Below are 13,338 nucleotides of genomic sequence, written 5' to 3' on the forward strand. Positions count from 1 at the left end.
AACTGGATCCATTGATAGGGAAAAAATAAGTAAAGGCCAATCGCAATGTGATGCTAGTCATTACGCATGGACAAACCGTGAGGTAGGCTAGTCAAACATTCCGAGGTCAGATACCAAGAGAGCACTTCATAAACTAAATGGGAAAGATCAATGCGTAATCATGTCACGGATCTTTGTCAGAATACCAGGAAAGATAGCGGATCAGAGCAAAGGGGCTAGGCAAATGGATGGTCAAAACGAGGTTCAAGGTTAGGCTGTAAAAGATAAACAGAGTGCAGCAATAGAAGGCAAACATGCACCACCGAACAAATGCTTCGATTATGAGAGATCTGTGACTGACAGTTTAGCTAAGTAGCTGGGCAATCACTGAGAACACCTGAAGGAAGCTCAGCGCCTCCCAGTCTCAGATTGGACGGCTGAGCTGTCTATAAAAGTACCAACAGCTCAGCATGCCTCTGCACTAGACTGGATGATTGAGCTGTCAGTCACTACATCTGTGACGCCTCTACTCGAAAGCCCTTTTCTTTACCCTGGGAGATGGGGGACTCAGAGTCGGGTCCTGTGATGGAGAGATGGGGTGCAGCCGTGGCCCGGACCCGCTCCGTGCCCAGGGCCGTCACATTAAAAGAAGGATGGTACGGGCTTATCCGGGTTGAGTGGCTGATTTCGACTACGCCACCTGTGGTACCTGGTGAAGGCCACCAGCGCTGCCGCAGTCCGCTGAGGCATGGTGTTACTGCAGCCGTCGTTGTTATTACTTCCCACAGGCGGAGCAGGGCCTCAGGGCAGAGAGACAGGATGGTGGGGGTAGTAGTCTAGGAGTCCTGGTGCTGCGTAGTGCGGTGTAGCGCAGAATAAGAGTCCGGAGGCCATAGGGGTGAACTTCCAAGGCTTTACTCACATAAGAGATGGCAGAAGGAAGGCGACTCCCTGCTCCACGCGGAGTTCTGCTGTAACCAGAGACGACGGGGGTCTGACAACCTCCGAGCAAGTCCAGCGTTCAATCAGGACCCTGCACCAGAGTGTTCCTAAACTACAGACCGCTTGCTTTCCAGTCTGTGTGTGTGTAAATAGGTAGGGTCTCCCTCTGAACTCCTTTCAGAAAAAGGGCACGGATGGCAGCTCCGCTCCTTCCGATACCTGGTGGGATCCTCAGGGCCTACTGGGCTTCCCCGACCAGGACATGGAGTAGCAGTGTCGGGGGCCGGTACCCTTCTTGCAGCCGGACTCCCTCTGAGTATATCAGGTGGTGAGGACAGGTGGCGTGTACCGCTCCTTCTGCATCCTCCCTGGGATCCATTTGCCGTAGAGCTAAACTCCTAAGCTCCGGGCCTTCTTGGTCGTGGTCCTTGACCGGGTTGAGACATCCCTTGTCTATAACCTGCCCCTCGACCCAAGGCCAAGGTACGAGGGCTGTGTCTCCATCCGCTGCAGGCCCACACAGGATCCACGTTCAGGGTGGGAGATCACAGTAATTGACAGACAAAAGACCCTCAACTAAAAATGGCTTTTTATTAAATATGAAGTTTAAAGTGTCACTAAAATGTGAGCCCTCCACCCTAGCCCACTAAATGGTTCCCCTAGCTCTTGGTTCTCCAGTCTCCCTGTAACCAGGAGGGCAGCACCTAGTGCATTTGTAGCACCCCGAGGACTCGGCTGCTACAGGGGTATTGCACCTCAGACCAGAGGTGTGGTATTCCACTCCCGGGTAAGGATGGAGTGTGGAACTGGGCTCAGTTAGCTGCATGCACTACACTCACCCCATTTCCGGGGGACAGACCAACGGTACTCCCACCAGATAGATGTGCAGGTACGACAGCTTCTGTCCCTGGCTGGAGTGGGGGGGGGGAGGAACATCCCAGTGGTGTAGGAGCAGAGAGGGGAGGGACTCTGGGCATAGGTAGGAGCCCATTGGGTGCTGGTCACCTGGGCTCGGGTGTCAGAGGGAGTATATAAGGTGGGCACCATCTTAGATCAGGGTCTGTTCAGAGAGGAGCTCAGCCAGAGAGGGCTGACAGGGAGCTGTGGCTCAGTCTGGGCCCAGCTCCAGAGCCACATTCAACGGGTGGCGTAGTCGGACACTAATACCATCATACCAATAACTGCCACTTAGTTTGACACCCTGGGCACGGACCGGGTCACCGCCACGAGGACTACTACCCCTATCGGATCCGGCTCCGGGTATTCCCCGCGCGCACGCGCGCCGCACCCCAACCATGGCCCAGGGGACGAGTCACATTCTAGCCCCCTCTGGTGGAGAAATGTGGTGTTGGATGTGGAGGTGGAGTCCTGACCATCCCACTGTGCTTACCTCAGAGGAGGAACACTACACTCCATTAGAGAAGTGCAGCATCCCTGTGGTGGTCGAACCCTCAGGGGCGCCACACATCCAAGACTCATTGAACAGAGGAATCATGACAATTGCGTTATAATATTTGCATTGCAGAAAAATACAAATATTCAGTAATTTATATTTGGCTGCTGTAAATACTTTTATGCCCAAAAATGACAAAAGTATTCTCGGAGTGATACCTTTATTAGCTAACCAGAAAAAAAAAAAATTATATATATATATGCAAGCTTTCAGAGCACAGAGGCTCCTTCTTCAGGCAATATTACAAATGAATTCATAAGACCAGAGGCACAACATTGTTACAGCAAGACTTTTGTTCATGAGGTGGAGGGGGTGATCAGGGTCGGACTGGGGTGTCTGGGGGAATTGACTCTAGGGGCCCACCTACTGCTATATGCAAATACCTGTTATCCGCTATCCCTGTTATAGTGGAGCATTGACTGGCGGTTCCTGCACATCTACTGTGCGACACTATAACTGGGATGTACAATTACTGTAGTTTGCATTAAAGGGCTTCTTTGGTTAAAATAAGTTACCACCGATCCAGGGGCTCCACAGGATCGGTGATCACTTATTGATCGTTTGGGTCCGAACATTGGAAAACGCACCTATCGGAAGAATGGGGAGGTTTTATCCCTGACAGGACACTGATCCCCATTTTAAAATGCAGCGACAGGTGGGACGTCTGACCGCAGCTCCATTCATTCTCTTGGGGGCTTCCAAAAAAGAGCAGCGCTCACAACGACTGAGGGAATGAATGGATCAGTGGTCGCATCTCACATGCTGCTCCAGTCTAATGGGGAGAAAAGCTCCACATTCTGCCGGTGTGTCCCAGCGGTCAGACCCCACCAATCAATATTATCACTGATCCTGTGCAGAGGTGATTACTTGTTTTCACCGGAGAACCCCTGTAAGTGCATCTCTGCCGCTCTGGTCCAAGTATTTAATCACTAAGGCCACGGCCCCACTATCAGTATTCGGTCAGTATTTTTTCTCAGGAGTGGGAGCCAAAAGCAGATAAGGAACAATCAGAAAAAAGGTATAATAGAAACAAGTCACCAATTCTGCATTTATCACCCACTCCTGGTTTTGGCTCCCACTCCTGAGAAAAAAATACTGACCGAATACTGACCAAATACTGATGGGGGGGCTGTGGCCTAATGGAAAAAAATCTTTTCCTAGTTAATATCAGCGAGAACAAAATGACCGCCATACACAACACAGTCCACTATAGCAACACCAATAATACCACATACAAAAGGGACAAATATCGCCACACCATGACTAGATCACATATTACCACCACATAGTGACCGAATAATACCACATACTAGGAATAAATACGGCCACACCATGACTAGATCACATATTACCAACCACATAGTGACCGAATAATACCACATAAAAGGAACAAATACGGCCACACTATGACCAGACCACATATTACCACCCCAAAGTGACCAAATACTACAATACTGATCATGAATACAAACCACAATACTAACAACACTGTTATTACTACCAGTGATAGTATACACAGGAGCTCTGTATATAGTGTACAGGTAATACAGGGATCACCAGTGACATTATACACAGGAGCTCTGTATATAGTGTACAGGTAATACAGGGATCACCAGTGGCATTATTCATAGGAGCTCTGTATATAGTGTACAGGTAATACAGGGATCACCAGTGGCATTATTCACAGGAGCTCTGTATATAGTGTATAGGTAATACAGTGATCACCAGTGACATACACAGGAGCTCTGTATATACTATATACACACGTGGTCAAAACTATTGGTACCCCTCGTTTAATGAAAGAAAAACCCACAATAGTCACCGAAATAACTTGAATCTGACAAAAGTAATAATAAATTAAAAATCTTTGAAAATGAACAAATGAAAGTCAGACATTTCTTTTCTGCTTCCACAGAATTTAAAAAAAAATTAAACTCATGGAACAGGCCTGGACAGAAATGATGGTACCCCTGAAAATAATGTGACAAAAGGGACATGTTAAATCAAGTTGTGTCCACTAATTAGCATCACCGGTGTCTACAAACTTGTAATCATTCAGTGGGCCTGTATATAGGGCTACAGATACTCACTGTGCTGTTTGGTGACATGGTGTGCACCACACTCAACATGGACCAGAGGAAGCAAAGGAAAGAGTTGTCTCAGGAGATTAGAAAGAAAATTATAGACAAGAATATTAACCCCTCAACGACCTTGGGTCTTTCTGTTTTTGTGTTTTCATTTTTCGCTCCCCTTCTTCCCAGAGCCAGAACTTTTTTAATTTTCGTTCAATATGGCCGTGGGAGGGCTTATTTTTTGCGGGACGAGTTGTACTTTTAAACGCCATCACTGGTTTTACCATATCATGTGCTGGAAAACAGGAAAAAAATTCCAAGTGCGGTGAAATTGCAAAAAAAATTCAATTCCACAGTTGTTTTTTGAGTCCTTTTTTTTACCACGTTCACTGATTGCTAAAACTGACCTGCCACTGTTATTTTTGAGGTCATTAGGAGTTCATAGACACCAAATATGTATAGGTTCTTTTTTATTTAACAGGTGAAAAAAAAATCCAAAGTTTGCTAAAAAAAAAAAAATTCCGAGACCCGTAGCGTCTCCATTTTTCGGGATCTGGGGCCGGGTGAGGGCTTATTTTTTTCGCGCCGGGCTGTCGTTTTTTATTGATACAATTTTGGGGTAGATCTGATGTTTTCATCGCTCGTTATTGCATTTTATTGCTATTTTGCAGCAACCAAAAAAACGTAATTCTGGAGTTTAGAATTTTTTCTCGTTACGCCGTTTACCGATTTGATTAATTCTTCTTTTATATTGATAGATCGGGCGATTCTGAACGCGGTGATACCAAATATGTGTTTGTGGATTTTTTTTTTAATTATTTTCTTTTGAATGAGGCGAAAGGGGGGTGATTTAAACTTTTATATATTTTTTTAATATTTTTAAAAATGGTTTTTACACTTTCTAAATGCTTCTATAGTCTCCATAGGAGACTAAAAACCAAGCAATGTGAACTGAGGTCTAAGATGGTAGACATGCAAGAAATAGGAGCATGTTCACACTAGCAAAAAGAAACAAAACTTACAAAAGACAAAAGACAAAAATATATCTCATACCCTACCATCATTATATATAAATGTAAAGCAAAGTTGCATAATAAATATAGGGTACTTAGTGAACTATTTTTGATCAAAAAAAGTATACAAGCCGTCCCACCAGCGGCAAGGTGACCCTAAATTGGGACGGTACCTATACTGCCTATATTAAAAACCTTACTGTATATCAAAGTTGAAGTAATGCATATAAAAGGGTAGACAAATAGGACCGGGTCCCAACTCCAGACCACCCAGGCCCGTGGTAAGCTACATATATACCAGTCAGCTCAACAAAGGGGATGCCACACCCTTAAATTGCACAGAATGCAAACAAGACAAAAAAACCAAGCAATGTGAACTGAGGTCTAAGATGGTAGACATGCAAGAAATAGGAGCATGTTCACACTAGCAAAAAGAAACAAAACTTACAAAAGACAAAAGACAAAAATATATCTCATACCCTACCATCATTATATATAAATGTAAAGCAAAGTTGCATAATAAATATAGGGTACTTAGTGAACTATAGGAGACTAGAAGCAGCAGTTGTCTGATTGCTTCTACTGCATACAGGCGATGAGCAGATCGCTTGTATGCAGCAGAAATGCTCATGTGGTATGACCGCTGACCACTAGGTGGCGCTCATAGCAATTGAGACATGACAACCACAGGGGTCTGCTGCAGACCCTGGGTTGTCATGCCCACCCATTGGTGACCCGCGATCACGTGACGGGGTCACAGATGGACGGGGCTTAGGACGCGCTTCCCGGAAGCGCAAGTTAAATGCCTCTGTCAGAGATTAACAGCGGCATTTAACATGTTAACAGCCGCGGGTGGATCGCGATTCCACCCGCTGCTGTTGCGGGCACATGTCAGCTGTAAGAATCAGCTGACATGTGCCTGGTTCAGTGCGGGCTCAGTGCCGGAGGCCCCGCTGAACCGGCCTTTCTGACCTGCTGCGTATGTGTGACGCTCGAAAGCCCTACGCTGGGAGATGGGGGACTCGGAGCCGGGTCCTATGTTGTTGATGGGGTGCAGCCGTGGCCCAGACCCGCTTCATGCCCAGGGCCGTCACATTAAAAAGGATGGTACGGGCTTATCCGGGTTGAGTGGCTGATCTCGATTATGCCACCTGTGGCACCTGGTGAAGGCCACCAGCGCTGCTGCAGTCCGTTGAGGCATGGTGTTATGGCAGCCGTCGTTGTTACTACTCCCCACAGGCGGAGCAGGGCCTCAGGGCAGAGAAAGGCAGGATGGAGGGGGTAGTAGTCTAGGAGGTCTGGTGCTGCGTAGTGCGGTGTAATGCAGAATAAAGAGTCCGGAGGCCATAGGGGTTAACTTCCAGGGTTTTTACTCACGGTGGAGATTGCAGTTGAAAGGCGTCTCCCTGCTCCTCACGGAGTTCTGCGGTCACCAGAGACGAGGGGGTCCGACAACCTCCGAGTAAGTCCAGTGTTCAATCAGGACCCCGCACCAGAGTGTTCCTAGACTTCAGACCGAGTCCTTTCCTGTCTGTGTGTGTGTAGATAGGCCGGGTCTCCCTCTGAACTTCACTCAGAAAAAGGGTACGGGTGGCAGCTCCGCTCCTTCCATTACCCGGTGGGATCCTCTGGGCCTACCGGGCTTCCCTGACCAGGACGTAGAGTAGCAAGATCTGGTATTGGGGGCCGGTACCCCTCTTGCAGCCGGAATCCCTCTGAATAGATCAGCATAGTGGTGACAGGTGGCGTATACCGCTCCGTCTGCATCCCCCTGGGATCCATTTGCGGTGGAGCTACACTCCTGAGCTCCGGGCCTTCTTGGTCATGGTTCTTGACTGGGCTGAGACATATATTATCTGCAACTTGCCCCTCGACCCAAGGCCAGGGTACGAGGGCCGTGTCTCCATCCTCTGCAGGTCCACACAGGATCCACGCTCAGGGAGGGAGATCACGATCAAAGAACCCAGAACCAAAATGGCTGTGTATTAAATATGAAATTTAAAGTGTCACTAAAATGTGAGTCCTTCACCCTCACCCACTAGCTGGTTCCCCTATCTCTTGGTTCCCCAGTCTCCCAACTTCCAGTAGGGGCAGCACCTAGTGCCTATTAGCCCCCTCTGGTGGGATAAGTGTGGTGTTGGATGTGAAGGAAGGGTCCTGACCATCTCACTGTTCTTACCTCAGAGGAGGAACACTACACCCCATTAAAGAGGTGCAGCATCCCTGTGGCGGTCGAACCCTCAGGGGTGCCACACGTACTATTACTAACCAGGTCGGAAAGGGGTTAAAGGTAAAGGTTATAAGACCACCTCCAAGCAGCTTGATGTTCCTGTGATACAGGTGCACATATTATTCAGAAATTTAAGATCCATGGGACTGTAGCCAACCTCCCTGGACGTGGCTGCAGGAGGAAAATTGATGAAAAATCATAGAGACGGATAATACAAATGGTAACAAAAGAGCCCAGGATAACTTCTAAAGAGATTAAAGGTGAACTTCAAGCTCAAGGAACATCAGTGTCAGATCGCACCATCCATCGTTGTTTGATCTAAAGTGGACTTCATGGAAGACGACCAATGAGAACACCATTGTTGAAAAAAAATCATAAAAAAGCCAGACTGGAATTTGCCAACCTGCATGTTGACAAGCCACAAAGCTTTTGCGAGAATGTCCTATGGACAGATGAGACAAAAATGGAAGTTTTTGGCAAGGCACATAAGCTCTATGTTCACAGACAGAAAAATTAAGCATAACAAGAAAATAACACTGTCCCTACTGTGAAACATGGTGGAGGCTCTGTTATGTTCTGGGACTGCTCTGCTGCATCTGGCACAGGGTGTCTTGAATCTGTGCAGGGTACAATGAAATCTCAAGATTATCAAGGGATTCTAGAGAGAAATGAGCTGCCCAGTGTCAGAAAGCTTGGTCTCAGTCGCAGCTCATGGGTCTTGCAACAGGATAATGACCCAAAATACACAGCTAAAAACTCCCAAGAATGGTTAGAGGAAAACATTGGACTATTCTGAAGTGGCCTTCTATGAGCCCTGACCTAAATCCTATTGAGCGTCTTTGGAAAGAGCTGAAACATGCCGTCTGGAAAAGGCGACCTTCAAACACGAGACAACTGGAGCAGTTTGCTCATGAGGAGTGGGCCAAAATACCTGTCGAGAGGTGCAGAAGTCTCATTGACAGTTACAGGAATCGTTTGATTGCAGTGATTGCCTCAAAAGGTTGTTCAACAAAATATTAAGTTAAGAAGAACCATCATTTCTGTCCAGGCCGATTTCATGAGGTTAATTTTCAAAAAAATTCTGTGGAAGCAGAAAAGCAATGTCTGACTTTCATTTGTTCATTTTCAAAGATTTTTAATTTATTATTACTTTTGTCAGATTCAAGTTATTTCTGTGACCATTGTGTTTTTTTTTTCATTAAACGAGGGGCACCAACAATTTTGACCACGTGTGTAGTGTAAGTGTACATGTAATACACTGACTCACCAGTGACGTCTCTAGGTGAAGTTCTTCATCTTCGCTTTTCTTCTTCATCAGGCACAGACGGCCATCACTTCTTCCTGCCAGGAATCATCTCTGCAGAAAGCAACACACAGTTACCAATAACTGATCTCTTCTAGAGAATATTCCCACTCCCCCCCCCCCCCGACTTCTACACTACACCAGTTGAAGAAAAAAAGCGATATAGTGCCGCCCTGCACAATAACAGGACCCCTCTTTTGTCCCATCTCATGGAAAACAATTTCCTAAAAAGTAAATTATATTACAGAAGTTATAATGTCCCTAATTGAACTCTAAAGCAATAATTTTCCCCACTGGCCACCATAAACTAATAAAGTATGTTCCTCAATCTGGCCCCCAAACAGTAATTAAGTCCCTTGTCCAGCCTGGCACCCTCATATGTCCAGGGTGACCCCTCCATATATTTATCCTATCCCACGTGTATCGAACCTGCCCCCTCCCATATATCCATCCTAGCTCCCCATGTGTCCAGCCTGCCACCCCATATATCCATCCTGGCCCCTCCCCCTGCATATATCCATCCTGACACCCCCCCCATATATCCCTTCTGGCCCCCATATGTCCAGTGTGACCCCTCCATATATTTATCCTAGCCCACGTGCATCAAGCCTGCCCCCTCCCATATACCCATCCTAGCCCCCCATGTGGCCAGCCTGCCCCGCCCCCCACATATCCTTCCTGGCCTCCATGTTTCCAGCCTGTCCCCCCATATATCTGTCCTGGCCTCCATGTGTCCAGCCTGTTCCCTCCCATATTTCCATCCTAGCGTCCCACATGTCCAGCCTGCCCCCCCATATATCCATCCTGGCCTCCATGGGTCCAGCCTGCCCCCCAAAATATCCATCCTGGCCTCCATGTGTCCAACCAGCCCCCCTCCCCCCATATATTTATCCTGGCCTCCATGTGTCCAGCCTGCCCCCCTACATATCCATCCTGGCCTCCATGTGTCCAGCCTGCCCCCCCACATATCCATCCTGGCCTCCAATGTATCCAGCCTGCCCCCCCCATATATCTGTCCTGGCCTCCATGTGTCCAGCCTGTTCCCTCCCATATATCCGTACTAGCGTCCCATATATCCATCCTGGCCTCCATGTGTCCAGCCAGCCCCCCTACATATCCTTCCTGGCCTTCATATGTCCAGCCTGCCCCCTCAATATATCCATCCTGGGCTCCATGTGTCAAGCTTGCACCCCCCATATATCCATCCTAGCCCCCCCATGTGTCCAGACTGTCCCCCATATATCCATCCTGGCCTCCATGTGTCCAGCCTGCCCCCCTACATATCCATCCTGGCCTCCATGTGTCCAGCCTGCCACCCCCCCATATATCCATCCTGGCCTCCATGTGTCCACCCTGCCACCCTACATATCCATCCTGGCCTCCATGTGTCCAGCCTGCCCCCCTACATATCCATCCTGGCTTCCATGTGTCCATCCTGCCCCCCCACATATCCATCCTGGCCTCCATGTGTCCAGCCTGCCCCCCCACATATCCATCCTGGCCTCCATGTGTCCAGCCTGCCCCCCTACATATCCATCCTGGCCTCCGTGTGTCCAGCCTGCCCCCCCCTCATATCCATCCTGGCCTCCACATTTTCAGCCTGCCCCCCATATATCTGTCCTGGCATCCATGTATCCAGCTTGCCCCCCCATATATCTGTCCTGGCCTCCATGTGTCCAGCCTGACACCCCATATATCCATCCTGGCATCCATGTGTCAACCCTGTCCTCCCATATATCCATCCTGGCCTCTGTGTGTCCATCCTGCCCCCCCCCATATATCCATCCTTTTCTCCATGTGTCAAGCCTGCCCCCCATATATCCATCCTAGCCCCCCACATGTGTCCAGACTGCCTCCCATATATCCATCCTGGCCTCCATGTGTCCAGCCTGCCCCCCTACATATCCATCCTGGGCTCCATGTGCCCAGCCTGCCGCCCCCCATATGTCCAGCTTGCCCCCCCATATATCCATCCTGGCCTCCATGTGTCCACCCTGCCCCACTACATATCCATCCTGGTCTCCATGTGTCCAGCCTGCCTCCCCCACATATCCATCCTGGCCACCATGTGTCCAGCCTGCCCCCCCACATATCCATCTTGGCCTCCATGTGTCCAGCCTACCCTCCCCCCCACATATCCATCCTGGCATCCACATTTCCAGCCTGCCCCCCCATATATCTGTCCTGGCCTCCATGTATCCAGCCTGCCTCCCCCATATATCTGTTCTGGCCTCCATGTGTCCACCCTGCCCCCCCATATATCCATCCTGGCATCCATGTGTCCAGTCTGTCCCTCCATATATCCATCCTGGCCTCCATGTGTCCAGTCTGCCCCCCCCTACATATCCATCCTGGCCTCAATGTGTCCAACCTGCCCCCCCCACATATCCATCCTGGCCTCCATGTGTCCAGCCTGCCCCCCTACATATCCATCCTGGCCTCCACATTTCCAGCCTGCCCCCCCATGTATCTGTTCTGGCCTCCATGTGTCCATTCTGCCCCCCTACATATCCATCCTGGCCTCCACATTTCCAGCCTGCCCCCCCATGTATCTGTCCTGGCCTCCATGTGTCCAGTCTGCCCCCTCCCATGTATCCATCCTAGCGCCCCATATGTCCATCCTGCCCCCCCATATATCCATCCTGGTGTCCATGTGTCCAGTCTATCCCCCCATATATCCATCCTGGCCTCCAAGTGTCAAGCCTGCCCCCCCAAATATCAATCCTGGCGTCCACGTGTCCAGCCTGTCCCCCCCCATATATCCATCCTGGCCTCCATGTGTCCAACCTGCCCCCCCCACATATCCATCCTGGCATCCATGTGTCCAGCCTGCGCCCCTACATATCCATCCTGGCCTCCATGTGTCCAGCCTGCCCCCCCATATATCGTCCTGGCCTCCATGTGTCCAGCCTGCCCCCTCCCATGTATCCATCCTAGCGCCCCATATGTCCACCCTGCCCCCTCATAAATCCATCCTGGTGCCCATGTGTCCAGTCTGTCCCCCCATATATCCATCCTGGCCTCCATGTGTCAAGCCTGCCCCCCCATACATCTGTCCTGGCGTCCATGTGTCCAGCCTGTCCCCCCATATATCCATCCTGGCCTCCATGTGTCCAACCTGCCGCCCCCATATATCCATCCTGGTGTCCATGTGTCCAGCCTGCCCCCCCACATATCCATCCTGGCCTCCATGTGTCCAGCCTGCCCCCACCACATATCCATCCTGGCCTCCATGTGTCCAGCCTGCCCCCCCCCCACATATCCATCCTGGCCTCCACTTTTCCAGCCTGCCCCCCATATATCTGTCCTGGCCTCGATGTGTCCAGCCTGCTCCCTCCCATATATCCGTCCTAGCGTCCCATATATCCATCCTGGCCTCCATGTGTCCAGCCTGCCCCCCTACATATCCTTCCTGGCCTCCATATGTCCAGCCTGCCCCCCCAATATATCCATCCTGACCTCCATGTGTCCAGCCTGCCCCCCCATATATCCATCCCAGCCTCCGTGTGTCCAGCCTGCCCCCCCCACATATCCATCCTGGCCTCCACATTTACAGCCTGCCCCCCCATATATCTGTCCTGGCCTCCATGTGTCCAGCATGCTCCCTCCCATATATCCGTCCTAGCGTCCCATATATCCATCCTGGCCTCCATGTGTCCAGCCTGCCCCCCTACATATCCTTCCTGGCCTCCATATGTCCAGCCTGCCCCCCCAATATATCCATCCTGGGCTCCATGTGTCCAGCCTGCCCCCCCCATATATCCATCCTGGCCTCCGTGGGTCCAGTCTGCCCCCCCATATATCCATCCTGGCCTCCGTGGGTCCAGCCTGCCCCCCCATATATGCATCCTGGTCTCCATGTGTCAAGCCTGCCCCCCATATATCCGTCCTAGCCCCCCCATGTGTCCAGACTGCCCCCCATATATCCATCCTGACCTCCATATATCCATCCCAGCCTCCGTGTGTCCATCCTGCCCCCCCCACATATCCCTCCTGGCCTCCACATTTACAGCCTGCCCCCCATATATCTGTCCTGGCCTCCATGTGTCCAGCCTGCTCCCTCCCATATATCCGTCCTAGCGTCCTATATATCCATCCTGGCCTCCATATGTCCAGCCTGCCCCTCAATATATCCATCCTGACCTCCATGTGTCCAGCCTGCCCCCCCATATATCCATCCTGGCCTCCGTGGGTCCAGCCTGCCCCCCTATATATCCATCCTGGCCTCCGTGGGTCCAGCCTGCCCCCCCATATATGCATCCTGGTCTCCATGTGTCAAGCCTGCCCCCCCATATATCCGTCCTAGCCCCCCCATTTGTCCAGACTGCCCCCCATATATCCATCCT

The sequence above is a fragment of the Phyllobates terribilis genome, unplaced genomic scaffold, assembly GCF_046119375.1.
Source record: "Phyllobates terribilis strain yellow unplaced genomic scaffold, ASM4611937v1 Scaffold_7__3_contigs__length_470593459, whole genome shotgun sequence".
Lineage (NCBI taxonomy): Eukaryota > Metazoa > Chordata > Amphibia > Anura > Dendrobatidae > Phyllobates > Phyllobates terribilis.